Source organism: Gallinula chloropus, assembly GCF_964237585.1.
Source record: "Gallinula chloropus genome assembly, chromosome: 1".
NCBI lineage: Eukaryota > Metazoa > Chordata > Aves > Gruiformes > Rallidae > Gallinula > Gallinula chloropus.
Window position 1 is genome coordinate 79,315,600 of NC_140085.1, and position 16,799 is coordinate 79,332,398.

Here is a 16,799-nt window from a genome sequence, read left to right on the forward strand (position 1 = left end):
AAATACAGCCCTAAAGGTCAAGCCAACGGAATACGTAACACTGAGAAACAACACTCTCATTTAAAAAGGGAAATCCATTATGAATGTTTTAACTTACAGACTTTGTTTTTCCTAGACCTGATTTTTTTTTTGTTTTAATTTCTGAATCAGTTACTTTGTTTTTAGTTTGAGTCAAAGGTCAGCTGTTTCCCCTCATTTTAATTCTCTATTAAAAGGTTATTAAAAACCTGCAAATTCTGCAAGGCCTACTTTTCTGGTCAGTACAGAATGCCCTCACATCACATTGTTCTTAATGGAAATTAATTGTATCATGCTTATAGACCTTGGAGCAATTTTCTAGATATTAGTTTCTTAGACATCTGTGGTGTTTTATTATTGATTAACGAATGAGAGGAGATCTCATGGCTTAAGACCTTGCACTGGGATTTATGAATTACTCTTTTTCCTATGTGACCCTTGGCAGGTCATTGAATCTGTCTTTCAGTTTCCCATCCGTGAAGCAGAGAAGAACGATGATTTTCTGCTGCTGCTCTTTGTCCATCATGCCTACTTACATAGTTCGCTCTTTGGAACAGGTCTTGTTACTTACTAGTGCAATGAAATCATATTCTGAGTTAGGATCTGGAGCTGTAATACATATAATTAATATCAGCATTAAACAGTCAAAGGTATTACATCCAAGATGCACTTGGCCTGAGGCCCACATAGTTCTTAAAATGATGGATTTTTAATTGATTATTTGGAATGAGACCTTTTCTCAGACTAGCTAAATCGCTTAAGACCCACGCACACTAGCTATATTTAGAGGCGAGGAGGTGGCAGAGTAATTCTTCAAGTGCTCTGTTTCTAATAACCCAGATGAGTGACAGTCTGTGAGTGCTGCCTCTTTTAAAACAAACATGACTCACAGCCCCCAGGCAGCAAGCTTGTGCAGGTTAGAAATGGTATTGAACTGTCCACACTCAAGAAACAATGAAATACAGCCACAATGATAAACACTTAATTTAATAATTTCAGGTTAGTACAAGAGGGTAGGCATACTAATGGCTTGGCATCTGTAACAGCAAAATGCAAAAAGGTTGTATAAAATCGGGGGGGGGGGGGTGTTAAGGTGAGTCTGGAGTAAACAAGGCAACATTTTCATCCCATGCCACAGCCTGATGCTTTTAGAAAGCAGAAATGTAGCTGGAGTATCAGACATTGTTATCAATTCTGTATAAACCACATATTTATAACAATAAGATTATCTAGGGTGTCCAAATCAAAGAGAAAATGTAACTGTCTGTCTGGGTGCATTGATATTTAATTCTCATTGAAACAGACCCTCGCATATGTGGCTGTTTCCCAGGCATTTCTTGTCCCATACAATTAGAAGGACCCGTGAATGATTTCTGTCTCTTGGAGAGCATGCACAAAGCTAGGTGCTTAGGAATTGCCAGGGAGATGCAAGGGAGGAGTGAGTACCACCCTAGACTTTTCACATCTCTGACCAAATCTAAAAACAAAGAGCAAAACAGGAAGAAGCTGGTTTCCCAGTGGGAGAAGAATACTGCTGTCTTTTTGAAAGTTGCTTTATGTCGCTTGTGCTCCTGGGGACAGTGGGCCCAAGTGATGCTTATTTTGTGTCCTAGGCTTGTCACTGACCTTGGCACCCAGCCCCATTGCGCTATTTTCTGTAAGATTACCCAAGGCAAGCTCATCTCTGGGAATCTAAGACAGTATTGACAGGAACTCCCACTGATGCAACTACTTTGTTTCATCAGAGTTAAAAACACTTCTTGGTCTTAACTGCAATGACAGCACTCGGACAGCCTCTGGAATAGCTGCATCTTTGCTCCAGCAGATTCTCATTAAAGAAGTTAATGGCTACATAAAAAACCAAGCCAGTTCTAGCTACTTACCTTCTTAAAGTTGTTTCACTGGAAATGACATACAGTCCTTCTTCCCACACTCATTGCTTTTTTTGTTAACAGTTCCCATGTTTAATTTCCAAGAATTTACATTCAGTGAGCACGAAGTGACATTTTTATGTAGTTTGCCAGTTGGTGTAATACCTGTGACAACACTGAAAACAAGTTAGGTTGAAGACATGATGCATAGGCTTTGGTTCAGAATTTCCTCACCTCCTTGCTTCATTTAGAGCAAACACAATATTGATTTTGTATTTGCCTCCTAGTTCTGTTTCTCTGCGTTTAGCCCAGTGACAGGTGAGAGCTAAGCATAATACCTGCTTTCCAGCAAGTTCACACCCAGCTCCACTACTGCTAATGAAAGCTCCTCATGTCAAAAAATCAGGTAAACATTACTCAGTGGTTTTTGCACTAGAATAGGAAATTGTGCATTTTAAATCATCTTCTTCATGAGGAGTTGAGGAAGCCTGACAGCCCTGGAAAATAAAGATCCACCACCATGTAGTGGAAGCTGTTCGGTGTCCTCATGCCTCTCTGCAAATGTGCCTTCAACTCTGACCTGCTTTACTGGCTGGCATCTCCTGTAATCCTGTGTCTTTTTAAGAATTACTAAGAATTACATGTGCAAGTAACTGTATAATCCTTATATATAATCTGTTCCATCAATGTAAATAGTCTGCCAAGCTCTGAAACTACCAGGGTGTACTGGATACAAGGTTCATCTGGTTCCTGGGGGTGTTGTACAAGCTTAAGATCAGCTTAATAAAAGAGAAAACTGAGAATTAGTAATATCTGCAGTCAGTAGTGGTTTATGTAATATCTCTTTAACTGGCAGCATTTCGTTCAAGTTATTGCCTAATATTCAGATTCTGTTCTACTTTCAGAAGTTCCTTTATTTCCACACCATCACTGTTAACTAATTGCAGCTAACCAAATTGAACTGCTCATTGCCAGTTTGGGCTGGTCAGTGTAGAGTCGCTAAATATCAGAAGGACAAAATTTAACTTATTTTCCAAACGTTTGTTCCTCAGAGTTTATAATTCTCTATATAGTCTTCATTTTCTGCATAAATATCGGGTCCCTTTTTTTATCTTGTCAAGTTCTTGGCTTACAGGACAAATTAATTTCAAAGTCCAATTACATGCTGAGTATAAAGGTATTGTTTTTTCAGGGTTGGATTTTATTCTTCCCAATGGGATTGAATTGGTTTTCTGATTCTGTACTATGACACAGTGAGAAAATAAGCTCCCTGTATCTTAGTTACTGGTACACACTTTTGGGATTATCTGTTTTGTAAAGGACAGTCTTATTATCCTCATTTAAATAAGAGACAACATTTTCAGGGATAGATACAGTGATTAGCAGATGAATCGTACTTATATTTCAAGTTAATATTATCTGGGTTTTTTCTTCCTTAATATTTCCTAATATCACTACCAACTTCCAGAAAAGGCTGCTGCCTGTGGCCCCTCGCTTTACCTGCAGCAGTGAACCCTTCTCCTCCAAACACGTGAGCTCCAAAGTCCAATAGAAACAGTGGAAGATTCCTATTGATTGCAAAAAGCCTGTGATCAGGTCATGGTGAAGTGAAAGGGACAACTCTTCTTTGTTTTAACCCTTCTAACTCAGCCTGGAAAGATTTGGCACCCTTTCCAGACTACTTCAGTCTCTGCCAAGGATTTAGTTTTATTAATGTATGTAGGAAAAGCATAATATGCAAAGTGACCTTTCCTCCTAAACCCGGGATTTTTTCAGTGCCTGGTTATTCCCTTTAAGTTTCTACTCAATAGGGTGTTGCCCTGAGTTGTAGCTTCTGTTTCCTACAAGAACTAACTTTCTTCATTTTTCTGCCCCCCCAGTACAGGACTTTACTCCTGGCATCATATCCCATATAAGCTATTAGTCTAATCAGTCTGACTGTTGAGAAGCTGATAAATCAACAGTTAATCTAAACCCCAGCCTCCTTTCAAGTGCCAGCCTGTGTCAAAGGGCTTCAGAGTTCGTGCCGTTCTGTGTAATGAGCTCTGCCCTGGGAGGACAGAGAAAAATATGGCTTGATAGCTGATCATGTTTTGAGATTTTTTTTTCTCCTTCTGAGCAGGATTGTGATTTTCCTGCATTTCAGTAAAATAATTAAAAGCTAATTTAGTCGGTGTGTTGGTGGTGGTTAGATGTGGATGCTTGACCACTAAAAACTGAACTGGCAAGCTACACGCTCCTTTCTCCTTAAAGTCACTTAAGAGAAGGGGAAATGATTATCTAGAGTGAGCTGTCAACCTTTATGCCAGCTTTCCTCCTGATATGATTTATAAAACAGCTAAGATAACCTCTTGGGGGGAGCTTTGCAATGGAAATAGCAAGTGATTCTTATTCTAATGAACATAACACTGTCACAAGTTTAAAGTTCAAATCTGAGGTACGAAGGTTTGGGGGAAAAAAAGAGCCCGTAAAATATGAATGTGACAGCATATGTGTTCATTGCCTGCACAGTGTATGAAACAGGAGAAATAGGCAAACTTTATTTTTCTAATGAGGTTTAAAATATATTTCAGTCTTTATCAGTTCCTCAATACTGCTTGGGGTTTTTTATTGCTTTTTTTCATTATTTTTTTTTTACTTCACACTCCCCAGTTGAGATGAGGCATTTTTCTCAGAGCAAGTTGTGCGCCCTTTGGTCCTTCAGCATTGCAAAATGTCCTGTCACAATTGGCACTCATTAAATAAGCCTTTGTTGGTAGCTGCAGCCAACAGGCAGAAGGCTGAATGGACTACAGGAATTTAAGCTCCTGGAGAAGACTTGTCCTGACCAGCATTTAAAAACACCAAAGGAGTATTTATTGGAGAACTTATTTCTTCCCTTTCTGTTAAAAACAACAACAGAAACCTCTTAAAAAAACCCCACAAACAAAAAGGGAAAAGAAAGAACCCCATTAATGGGTATCTGACAGCTTTCCTTGATATCTAGCTTGCTTCAAAACTGCTTTAAAAATAAAACCAGGCCCTGTTCTAGAAACTGTTACATGCAAAATAAATAAATAAATAAATTAGAAAGTTTATAAATCAATGGCAGATTAACCTGCCCCTGAACTTACCCAGCATATTTCTCACTATGAGAGCTGCATGAATGCAATTTAGATAGTCAGTGAACCATAGTACCTGCAGGTTCGCTGAGGCTGATAGCTTTTCACTGTCCAGTCAGTATCTTTCTGTCTCAAGGCTGGAGTTGCACTAGATCCTTGCTATCAGCTGAAGTAGAAAGAGTCAGCTGAGTAGGAAACAGTAGTGAGATAAAACTTTAACAGAGCTGTAAAAACACAGTAATTCTGCTTATTAGCCTCACTATCTGAAGGTGTATCTCACTTTGAAGCCTTGTATTAGTAGGAAGCTCACATGTTGTACTAGCTTCTGGGTGTACTGGACAATTGGAAAAGGTGTGGTGGTGTCTCATGGGGTTCAAGAATTCTGTGGTGGTCTCTTCCTCAGTGGCCCAACAACTATCATCTCCATCAGGCACAGAAGGGGACAACACGCAAATGGCAAACTCCTGCTCAGTGGAAGTGTGGAACTTTTTAGTGGGACATCACTGGAATGCTTCTGACCTTGAAGCGATATTGAATGTATCAGGAATCAAAGAAATCCCTTCTGCTGGTTTGGTACAGCTTGTGAGAGTTGTACAGAAGGTGTTCACAACCCATAGGAATTTGTGCCACTGCCATGCACTTGCTTGCTAGGGAGTCCTGTCACGCTGAAGTTCCATAAGCAGCCACAGTATTAATTTGATCCCACTTATTCGTTCTTCTCCCACAAAAGCTGTGCACTTACAAAAAGGTACTGATAAGCCTGAAGACACACAGAGTTAAAAAAAGGGGAATTGCAGAGCTAAGTTATGTTTTCCAATGTGGCACATGATTGCAGCTCACTTTTCTATTTTGTGAAAAACAGAATATACTTTAAACTGCTTTCAGAAAAACCCAAAAGCATACTTGGGCGGTATTTTCTTAAGCCTTATCTGCTTAAGTAACTAACTGGTGGGATAAAGCTGGATCTCCAGGAAACTCAACATCCTCTTTGAATTTAAAAAGAAAATTAATAAAAAGAAAATTAACAGATCTGATCATACTCCAGCTGTTCCCAAATGCTGGACACTACCACAGCATTAGGAGCTTTGTATTTACACTGGGAATCTGGCTGCATATGGAACCTACCTGACATTCAGGGAGGAGCAGCCAGGTGACAAAAGGAACACTGAGTGAGGACAACATAGCTCAATTTTTCTTTAAACAATATCTCTTATGATATGGTCATCACACATTTGGGTTGGGAAATGCAAAAGCTTGGTATCGCAGCTTGTTGAGAATATCAGGAAAACACTGGCAATTCTTTCTCTCTGTTTTTCAGCAAAGTTTGAATTTCCACAGGGGAAATAAAATCAGTAATTCTAAATATGAAGTTTAATATCAAAAAACCTTGAGGGTATGTCCTGGCTTTGGCTGGAATGGAGTTATTTCTCTTGAAAATAATGTTGATGATATACTGATGTTTTAGTTGTTGCTAAGCAGAATTTGCAATTAAGTCAAGGATTTTTTAGCTTCTCAGATGCTGCTGGTGAGGAGACAAGAGTCTTCCACAGGAGGTGCACAAGAAGCTGGAATAGCACAGCCAGGACATCTGACCCAAACTAGCCAAAGGAATATTCCTTATGATTTGACATCATACTTTGTATGTAAACTGGGGAGAGTTGGCTGGGGAAGGCTGTGGCTCTGGAACTTAAGCATCGGTCAGCAGGTGGTGAGCAGTTGAGCTGTACATTATATTATTATTATTATTATTATTATTATTATTATTATTATTATTATTATTATTATTATTATTATTATTATTATTATTATTATTATTATTATTATTGTTGTTGTAATCATAATCATTCTTATTATTATCATCATCATCATTATCATTATTTTCTTCTTTTTCTTCTTCTTCTTCTTCTTCTTCCTTCTTTTCTATCCTATTAAATTGTTTATATCTTAACCCATTAAGTTTACTTTTGATTTTGATCCCCCCCCCATCCCACTGGGAGAACAGAGTGAGCAAACAACTATGAGGTTGTTTTAGCTACCTGCCGGGTTGAACAACAAGAAGATGATAAAAATAAGCAGCTTCTCTGTTTCCCATTAGCAGGTGTCTGAAGCCTTGTTGGGTCTCTTACTGGCACAGAGAGATGCTAAACACAGTATATTGTCACCATCATGGGATGATTTATCTATGAAATACAATCTTTTATGCAGCTGTTATACCTCAGATGGTAAATAAGGCTTTGCATGTGCTCCAAAATTGTGCCACTTTAAATATACTACTGTAGTTAAAGTAATACAACCCATTGGTTGTTGTTACAGCCCTGTAAAACAGCATTCAGTCATGTAGTCATCCCTGTATAAGGAGGGGAGCATGTCTGTGGCAGGTTTGAATTGCACTGCAAACTGAAGTTTTTATCGGTGTTACAGTAGCAGCTAAAAGAAAAAAAGGCAACCAAAATGTTGTGCTAGGGAAGGTCCTGAGTGTAGGTAAGGCCCAAATCGGACAGACTGTGAGCAGCTTCAGGTACAAACTGTTTTATAGTAGATAATAGTAGCACATTATGAGCTGTATTGAGTATCCTTGACAGTGACAAGAGTGTGGCAAAAACATTTCACTGAGGCAGGAAAGGAGAAGGTTTCTGGCAGTGGCATCAGCAGCCTTACCACTGAGCACAGAAGAATTTGTCAGGATACAGCGCTTGTGCAGAGTAAGATCCTTTTAAGTTTGCTATCAGAAGTCCCAGTGACACCATGTTACAAAGCCACTCCTGAGAACTGAATAGGTCTGTGCCGTTATGAAAAAATGTATCTTGCAATGCCTGGACTGTAATACAGGCTTATCTTAATGCTTGATTTGGGAAAAATCAGATTCACTTAAATTGATTGTTTTTATACAAGGCAGAGTAATTTAGAAAATGTCTGCCTGGAAGAACTCTGTGGGTTCAGGGCAGAAGTCGTTTTCCCAACAAGACAGTTCTAACACTCAGTAATAGTGACAGAAAGGCTTTAAACAGTGTGCCCCACACATCAAGCCCATGATCTCATTGTCACATTGTTGGACACTTTGAAAAGGCTTCTTTTTGTTTTCCCCCTTCCCTGTTAAATTTGGAAAGGCTTTGATTTAATTCTTATGTAAGTAGAGTCATTATTTAGGATTTTAGTTTTTCCTCTGATCTTATTTAGGATCCTTCATGTCGACACTTGGCCTTGCTGTTGATTTGCGAGGAAGCCATGAATTTTCTGTATCATAATTGACCCATCTCTAGTGAGGCAAACAACATTCCCTGCCTATCTGACAGAAACATGCCAGACTTAATTAGCAGCAGGCAATGTTTTCAAAAGTGACTAGTCAGAGACATCCTGTGAAACCTGAGGCTCTTGAAGACTATCAGGTTGAGCCTCTGGATATGCATTCACACCTAAAAATTCACAAATAAGTTATTTTAAAAACAGTTGGTGCTCTGATAAGATCCATTTTAAACACAGTACTGTATGTCAAAGCAAATTTATTAATGGCTACTTTCATACACATCGTCTGAAGTGTCTTTCCCTTATTTGGTGCCAAAGTCTCAAAATCCTACCCATTCTTGGTTGATATATTCCATTTTCTCTCACTGAGAAGAGCCAACTCCACCAGACCAAGTGAGGGTTACCCGCAAAATCCAGAGGTGGAACACAGTATGGAATGTGAGAAGAAAGAAGTTTAAAAAAAGATTAACTCATATTATGACTCTCTGAAAGCCTGCTTGTGTGACTGCCAAAATCTTGCACTGCAAAAAGTATGCATTATGATTTCACCACCAAACTGGAAGCAGCAGCCGCTTGCACAGCACACACAAGTGCTATACAGCTGTTCCATGATGGATCTCTTGCTTGCTGACCTGATTGCAACTGGTGTCAACTCAGCACAACACCGTAAACTTCTTTGGATGATTAGGAAACATTCCTCTGAAGTATGTGAACAAACATGAGCTGCAAGCACTGTGCTGAAGATCATCTTACAAATGTAACATCTCTGCAGTGGGACCAGAGCGCTGTGCTATTTTTTTTCTTCCATCATCTGCACAAACATTAACAGTTAGTTGCAATCGTACTAAACATCTCCCTGCTGTTTTTTGTTATCAGGAAGCACAACTATTTTCCCTTGGAAGGAGCCAGAACAAGTTATATGCTCTATCAAGTATAAGTAAATGTAAGAACTCATTTGAATTCAGTATTTATTTTGATGTAGTGAGGTGTGGCAATATGGGAGACATAAAGTCATTGCAAGTTTTCTATGGAATGTGAACTTGAAATTATGGAAAAGCACTGGAATCAAAGGGTCTTACTCATCCCCTGAAATGCTTGCCAAACACGCTAAAAATGTGGCTGTGTTTAGTAACTATTCCTCTGACATCTCAGTTTTATATTGTCTGGAAGGATTGTTGAATTTGTGGCTTTCAATCTTCAGAATATTCTCTATATAGACCGTACTCCATCCCCTCCTTGCTCCTAAGTGTGCAGCAAACTACAGACAGCAGCTACACACATTTTTTCTGGTTTTAGTGCTTCTGGCCATGAGAAGCTGCTGGGGCTCTGAGCACTGAAACAAGGAGGAGTCAAAGTCCATTTCCCAACTGTCCCAGCCTGCAGCATGGAGCGGGTTAAAAAGAATTAAAATAATTAATCTTCATAGAGTTAGTCGGCATTTCAAAATGGTGTTTGTGGCATCTTTGTAAGAAGACCCCAACATTTTAGAGTTCTCATCAATGGAAACACCCATGCTGGTGTGTTCCAGCTGTTCCAAAGTCCAGCTGGTGGCCTGAGGATCCTAGATGATTAAAGAGATGTAGGCTCTGGAGCATCTTCTGACTCGAAGGCAGTCCAGCCAGCAGGCTGCCACAGGAGTGGCAGAGAGCAGGGCAGCGAAGTCCAGCACAAGTCTGGCCTGACAAGCATGAACCTGCAGAATTTTGGGTAAGCTGGACCCATGTAGTGTAACTGCTCCATTTTAAAGGAGCTGGCAAATCCTAAGAAAAATAAATTCTTACCAGCTTCTGTATTTTTACATCTTTCTTTAACTTTCCATTCCACTCAAAGAAAGGGCAGCAAGAGTGTAGAAAGGGAGAATGAAGGAAAAGGCAGTGATAACAAAAAGGAGCTTGGGGACAGACCAAAGAAGAATAATGACAGAAAAAGCTCAGTTCCCTCTTCTCTCTATAAAAAAATAATAAGAGTGTGCAGGGATAGAAAAAAAAGTAAATAAAGGCCAGGTTAAATTAGAGGTAAGTAAAAATAATAGCATGGCAGACGAGTGGAGAGGATGGGGAGGAAATTGTGGCAAAAGAAAAAAGGCGGAGACTGGAAGGAAAAGGTTCAAGCCAACCTGGTTTCCTCAGCCTGTAGCCCTACCCCTCTACTTCAACTGCTTCTCACTTTCCACACTGCAAAAAGGGAAGCTGAGTTTTACAGAAACTCTCATTTCACAGCAATTATCCCCAGAGTAAATCCATCTTGGGCTTTGAGATTGTTAACAATATATATTTCTTTTAATTAGAGGTTATTCACAATCCAGGAAAAAAAGACTGAACAGATTTACACAGATCATCCGATTTTTAAAGTGTTTGAAAGTTTTACTGTTCTCTCAAGTATGTTTGTGGTGTATTGTTTGAGGAAAGGGACTGAAGGGGTTTGTGCATAGCAAATGGAGGGATACCATGGTAGCAGAACCAAACCATTTGTTCCTTTTACATGTGCGCAGACTCGTTTCTTGGGCCACTTCAGACTTTTTTCTGTTACAACCTGAGGTCTTCCCTCCAAAATTCGTGGCCACTTATACATAGAGAAAGGCAAGCATTTTGGTGATAGTGCTGTACCATTGTTAGACAGCGTAGCCCCTATAGTCCCCTTGTCATCACTTGGCATGCAGGTTTCTCCTTCACCATTCCAGCTTGGCCAGAGGAACTGGGTGAGGAAATTAGAGGGTCCCTTTGCTTTGCTTTTCTTGTCAAATCCCGGTATGATAACCAAAACCTGGTTTGCATTCCTCTACATTCATCTCTTCTGCCACAGTTATAATTACTTGATGTACGACTCTCTAAGAGATTTCCTATCTCAGATCTTCAAAAAGTCTGTCAAGGAGAAAGCAATAGGGAGGAAATCTGAAAAACTCAAATGCAGTTTTAGGTCAATGTGTAGTAGGAATGTGACAAAACTTTAGTGATATACAAACGCTTATGTATCTAATTGTAAAGTGTGAATACCTAATACCAAACTTATTCCATTGTTATTCCCTCTCTGTCTTTCTTTTTGAGTATAGCCTTTCTTCCTGTAACAGTATCAATTATTTTTCAGTATTGTGTTGCAATCCCATTCTTTCTCATCTTTTTTCAGTACTACCCTTTTCTCTGCTAAATCATCAAAGATATTTTTGTTCTTTTACCTATTGTGGCAGAGTCTGTAAACATAATCTTACAAAGAGAATTTCTAAGTGTAAGCATTTGCGATGCATTTCCACTAAAAGCTTTGAATTGCTATCTTTGATAAAGCTATTTGCTCTGATTATATTGTTTTGGAATTGCACATTCAAGTGCACCTCTCTGAAAAATGAATTTTTCAAAATGTAGTATATTGCAAGTCTCAAAATGGGGAGGATTATTTTTAAATACTGTGTGATCCATGTAAGTAATTGTATTTCTATCCTGAAATTCACACACCAGCAATTAAGAGTGAAATTTAAAGCCCAGTGTTTAAAAACCAATAACTCCTAATCTTAAAGATGTATCAAATACAAACAAAGTTAATAATAATTATTCTGGTTTTCAATCTCTTAAATTGCTTCCATGCTTTGAAGACTGCACAGACAGATATCGCAGGCGGTTCTTGTATTGAACATGACAAGCATTCTGCAGGTATAACAGCTGATGGTTGCAGTGTATTTTTTAAGCAGGAATTGAAAACAATATTTCCAAATACAAATACAGATCTCATAGACTGGAATTTAGGTGGGAGTAACTATACTTTTTGAAATTCAGTGATGTCTTTAAACTGCCATAAGTAGAAAAAGGTGTATTCAAGTCATCAAATAGCAGCAGCCCAGAAGTACAGCTGGCTATAAAGTTACACGATGTATTGATCTCAGCATTTGAAGCACAGGCAGCCGTTCCCTTCAAAAACCTTTGCAGCTGAAGACATCACTACCCTGGGATAGACATCACAGCACCCACCAGTTCCATCAGTGGAAAGGATTATGTGAGCCACCTTTAATCTGTTTCAGTCAAAATCAGTCAGGTTAAATAGTAACTGAAGTTGAAAAAAGTTAATCCTCTATGTTTAAGTTGTAGTTAATTACCAAGGGTTTTTTTCACCTGCCACGTGCAATGGCAAAGACATTCAGAGGAATTCAATATAGATACCACATGTGCTTGCAAGTTAACCAAATATATTTCCTTACTCTCCCATGTCATCGGTGCAAACCACTGAACGTCCTCTGAGTCTCAAAATGTCTATTGATTTTCAGAAGCGCCTTTCTGACAGAGCTGAGCACCCTCTACTGAGAGTGTCAGTGGGCCTTTAAAATCATGGTTCTGCAATGATGGTTCCTCAAAAAAATTATTTAGCAACGTACTGATTTGAGTCTTTACTAAGTTGGTATCTGGTGTCCCTCTCCTCTTTCTGTGTATTGACAATCTTTAAACAAGGAACTGGACTGCTTTTAATAAAAAAGCATACTTTGTTTGAAATGATAGCCACTACACTTGTAACATGCAACAGATACTAGTCTGTCTTGTCTCCAGTGATAAATCAGGAAGAATCGAGTGACAGCATTTTAGTATGCCTTAGTGAAACCTGCAAGCAGTAATCCAAGGAGTTGGGTTGTGTTGAAATCTGGAGGTGTGGTTGTGAAGAAGATTGGTACTTGAGTACATCCTGTGCCTTTCCCTAGGCACCAGGTAGCCATTGCTTTGGTGGATTGATGCGAAGACTGGAGGTGCTGAGCACTTCTGACAAGGCAAAGCTATTCTTACACCGAGACTCATCTTTGGACCAAGAATTCTGCCCTTTACTAAGGTTTCTATGTACTACTGGACTAACATTTGGAGGCTCTAAAAGTCATAGAGGCAAATATGGTGAGAGCTAAGCCTCTGTGCAGACCCTTTCTCACACTCTGGTACAACAGTACTGGGAAAGAGAACAACAAGGAACAACATGAGGCATACATGGAATTCCTCAGAATTATTACTAAAAGATTCACTGTTTGTCATTTGCATTTGAAAATCAGAAGTCAGGAGAGCTGATTGTAACAAAATGTATACATGTATGTCTGCAGGCCAGTATGCTTCAAATAGCCATATGATCTGGATGGCCTTTATACACTTTTATGGTCTCACTATGCCATTCAGAGAAAAGACAAGCACAAAGAAGGGCAATTATTAGGATCCATCTACATCCATATCTGAATGCATGGAAGCAACATGATACAATGCTCAGCAGGCAGGGAAACTCCTAATGACCTGCCAAATTCAAATAAGTGATGAGCCTCATTCCCTTGGGGGTTTAGACCTAGAATTCTTATTCAGGCTCATTTTTCTTCACAAAGGTTTCAAAAGACTGGAGAAAACAAAGTAAGAGCTCAACTTGGATTGTATTGTCTGCAGCAAGCAAAGAGACCTTTGGTTTCTTATTTCCGTAATTAAAAGTACAGCTGCAGCTACATATGTACCCTTCCTCAGGCTGGATTAGGTCCTAGCAGTAACATTTTGTATTACTCATAGCTTACTAATTCAGCATGCTGTGACACAGTCAAAGGTCATTACAATAGTTAAATGCAAGTGACATAGAGGCCATAACCTACTTGTGGGCCAGAGATAAGGATCATAGAATCATAGAATAGTCTGGGTTGGAAGGGACCCCAAGGATCACAGAGTTCCAACCCCCCTGCCACAGGCAGAGCCACCCACCTCCAGGGCTGAATTTACACAAGGTTGCCCAGGGCCCCATCCAACCCGGCCTTGAACACCTCCCGGGACGGGGCATTCACTACCTCTCTGGGCAACCTGTTCCAGCACCCTACCACTCTCTCTCTAAAGAACTTTCCCCTAATATCTAATCTAAACCTTCCCTCCTTTAGCTGTAATCCATTCTCCTTGTCCTGCCGCTGTCTACTCTTTTAAAAAGTTGAATCCCCTCCTGTTTGTATGCTCCCTTCAGGTACTGGAAGGCTGCAATGAGGTCCCCCCACAGCTGCCTTTTCTCCAGGTTGAACAAGCCCAGCTCCCTCAGCCTCTCTTCGTAGGGGAGGAGCTCCAGCACTCTAGTCATCTTCGTGGCCCTAGAGAAGAAGCAACTTGTGGCTTCTACCTTTAGAAGAAGCATGTGGCTTCCACAATAAATATCAAATGTAAGAGAAAGCTTAAAGATGTGCCTGCACTTGGGAGATCACATCAGGATCCAAACTTGCCCAGGCCTGTTCAGATTCACGGTTTCAGTTCAGATCCAAATCTAGAATATATGTGCTGAAACTCTAAGGGGAAAAAATAATCTCTTGGGATCATGCTTGGTAAAAAAATTTCACCTGGTCTGTCTTTAATGCAAGAATAAGAGCTAATTTTGGAAAAGTGCGACTGCACATACCACCACATAAGCAGTGTAACTTCAGTTTAACTCATTTTAGGCAAACTGCTTACAACAGAGAACATTGTACCCAGTATCTCAATATATCCAGACATCTCATCAGTGCTGAGCAGAGTAGAAGGATCACTTCCCTTGACCTACTGGCAATGCTGACACCTTTCATAAAGACTGAAACATCCATTAAAAATAAATTTTAATGAGAAAATGCTGGCCATTACATGGAGAAGCATTTTCTATTCTGCCAGTTTCTCCCCCAATCAAGCTACACAAGGTACTGTGGACAGAGTCTGTACTAATCACAGTTTTCAACTTCTGGACATTGAAGTTTGCGGCTGAATAAATAAAGCTATGTTACAGACTTTTCTGTACCAGCTTACAAGGCAGCAATGAACAGATGAGGGGAAGAAAGTTTTCAAGACACCTATCTGAAACTTTCTGCTATCAACTTCTGTGTGATCATCTGTTTATAAGCATCTTTTTTGAATAGATGATCTGGGTTTCATATGGTCATTGACGCATTCCCTGAAAATCTATGAGATCCAAAATATTTTGTGGACAAACCTGAAGGCTTTAAGATATTTCTTTTCCCTTTGTAGAAGGATGCTCTGCTGGCTCTAGCTCTCATTTTCTACCATTCTCCTACATTCAGTGCGCAAAACTGCTTTTCTTAGACAGCATATTCGCACTCCTATCTGTTGAGGACAATTTATTTTGTAGACATAATTAACTATTCATTGACACAGAGCCTTGAATTAACCTCTCCCCAATTTCCAAGAGAGTAGCCCTAATCTCTAGGTTACAAAGTCGGCTTCACTACAGCAAATAAAGCTTTACACAATGTGTTACAGCTCCAGCAGGAGAGATTAAGAGACTATCTGGGAACTGCAGTGGTTGGAAAGCTCTTCAGCGAGGTAGGAGATCTACTGTCAATCCCCTGTTCTGATGAATATTTGCTTCTAAAAAAGATGCTGACATCTTTTCCTGGCTTCTCTAAAACCAGTTACATCGGATCAGGGATGAATTTAGAGCAGAAACTCTGCCATCACATAGTACTTATATATGTATTTTAGAATACTAACCACAGTCTTCTAAATGGACTTGAATATAAATGAACTGTCACTACGGGAGAACAGTTGAAATCATCTTGGATGTACAGATAATATTGTCTCAACTGTGAACCCTGGTTTAGAATCTCATTTCAGTCTCTACCTAAAAATCTATATGTCAAAAGAAAATATCCTGAGTGCCATCTACAAACTATAACATGACACAAAAAAGCCATCTTTCTATATGATAGAGCTACTTCTAATTTTCCCATTAGGCCAAACGACATCATAAAGAATATCTGCCAACAACATGATGTAAAACCATACCATGCATCATGAAAAATAATTGCAATTCAATTACTCCTGAATTATAAAACTGTCAGCTAGGTGCAATAAGACAAAAGCCTTAGAACATATGAAAAACTGCTTAGCATAGATAATTACATATGTTTGAACAAAATCCCCAAAATAAAACTTGTGGTTTGAACGAACAGGGTAATCATGCCAAAATAATTCTCGTTTATAGCAAAGGTTTGAGGATCAGCAGTTTTAAAACCATCTCTCTGAAAAAAATACAAAAGTAAATTAGCAAACCTTTCTCATTCATAGAGGGCAAACCCAGCAACTGGGCAATAAATACCTTTTTTCCCCTCTATAATCCTCTTGCTTGGATTCTGCTTTGGCAAAGTGTTTAACGGTGCTGCTCAGAGTGACAGAATGGTTGAGGTTGGAAGGTGCCTCTGACAATTGTCTATCCTACCCTACCTACTCAAAGCAGAGTCACCTACAGCAGGTTGCTCACTCCTGTGTCCGATTGAGTTTTGAGTATCTCCAAAGATGGAGACTCCACAACCTCACTGGGCAACTTCTTCCAGTGTTTGACAACCCCAGAAGTTTTAACTTTTGTTTAAGTTGAATTCCCCATGTTTCAGTTTGCACTCATTTCCTCTTGCCCGGTCGCTGGGCACCACTGATAAGAGCCTGGCTCTGTCCTGTTCGCACTCTCCTTATAAGCATTTATATATATTAATAATATCCCTCTGAGCCATCTCTTCTCCAGGCTGAACAGTCCCAGATCTCTCAGCCTCTGTTCATATGTGAGATGCTTCTGTCCCCTCATCATCTTCATGGCACTTCAGTGGACTTGCTCAAATATG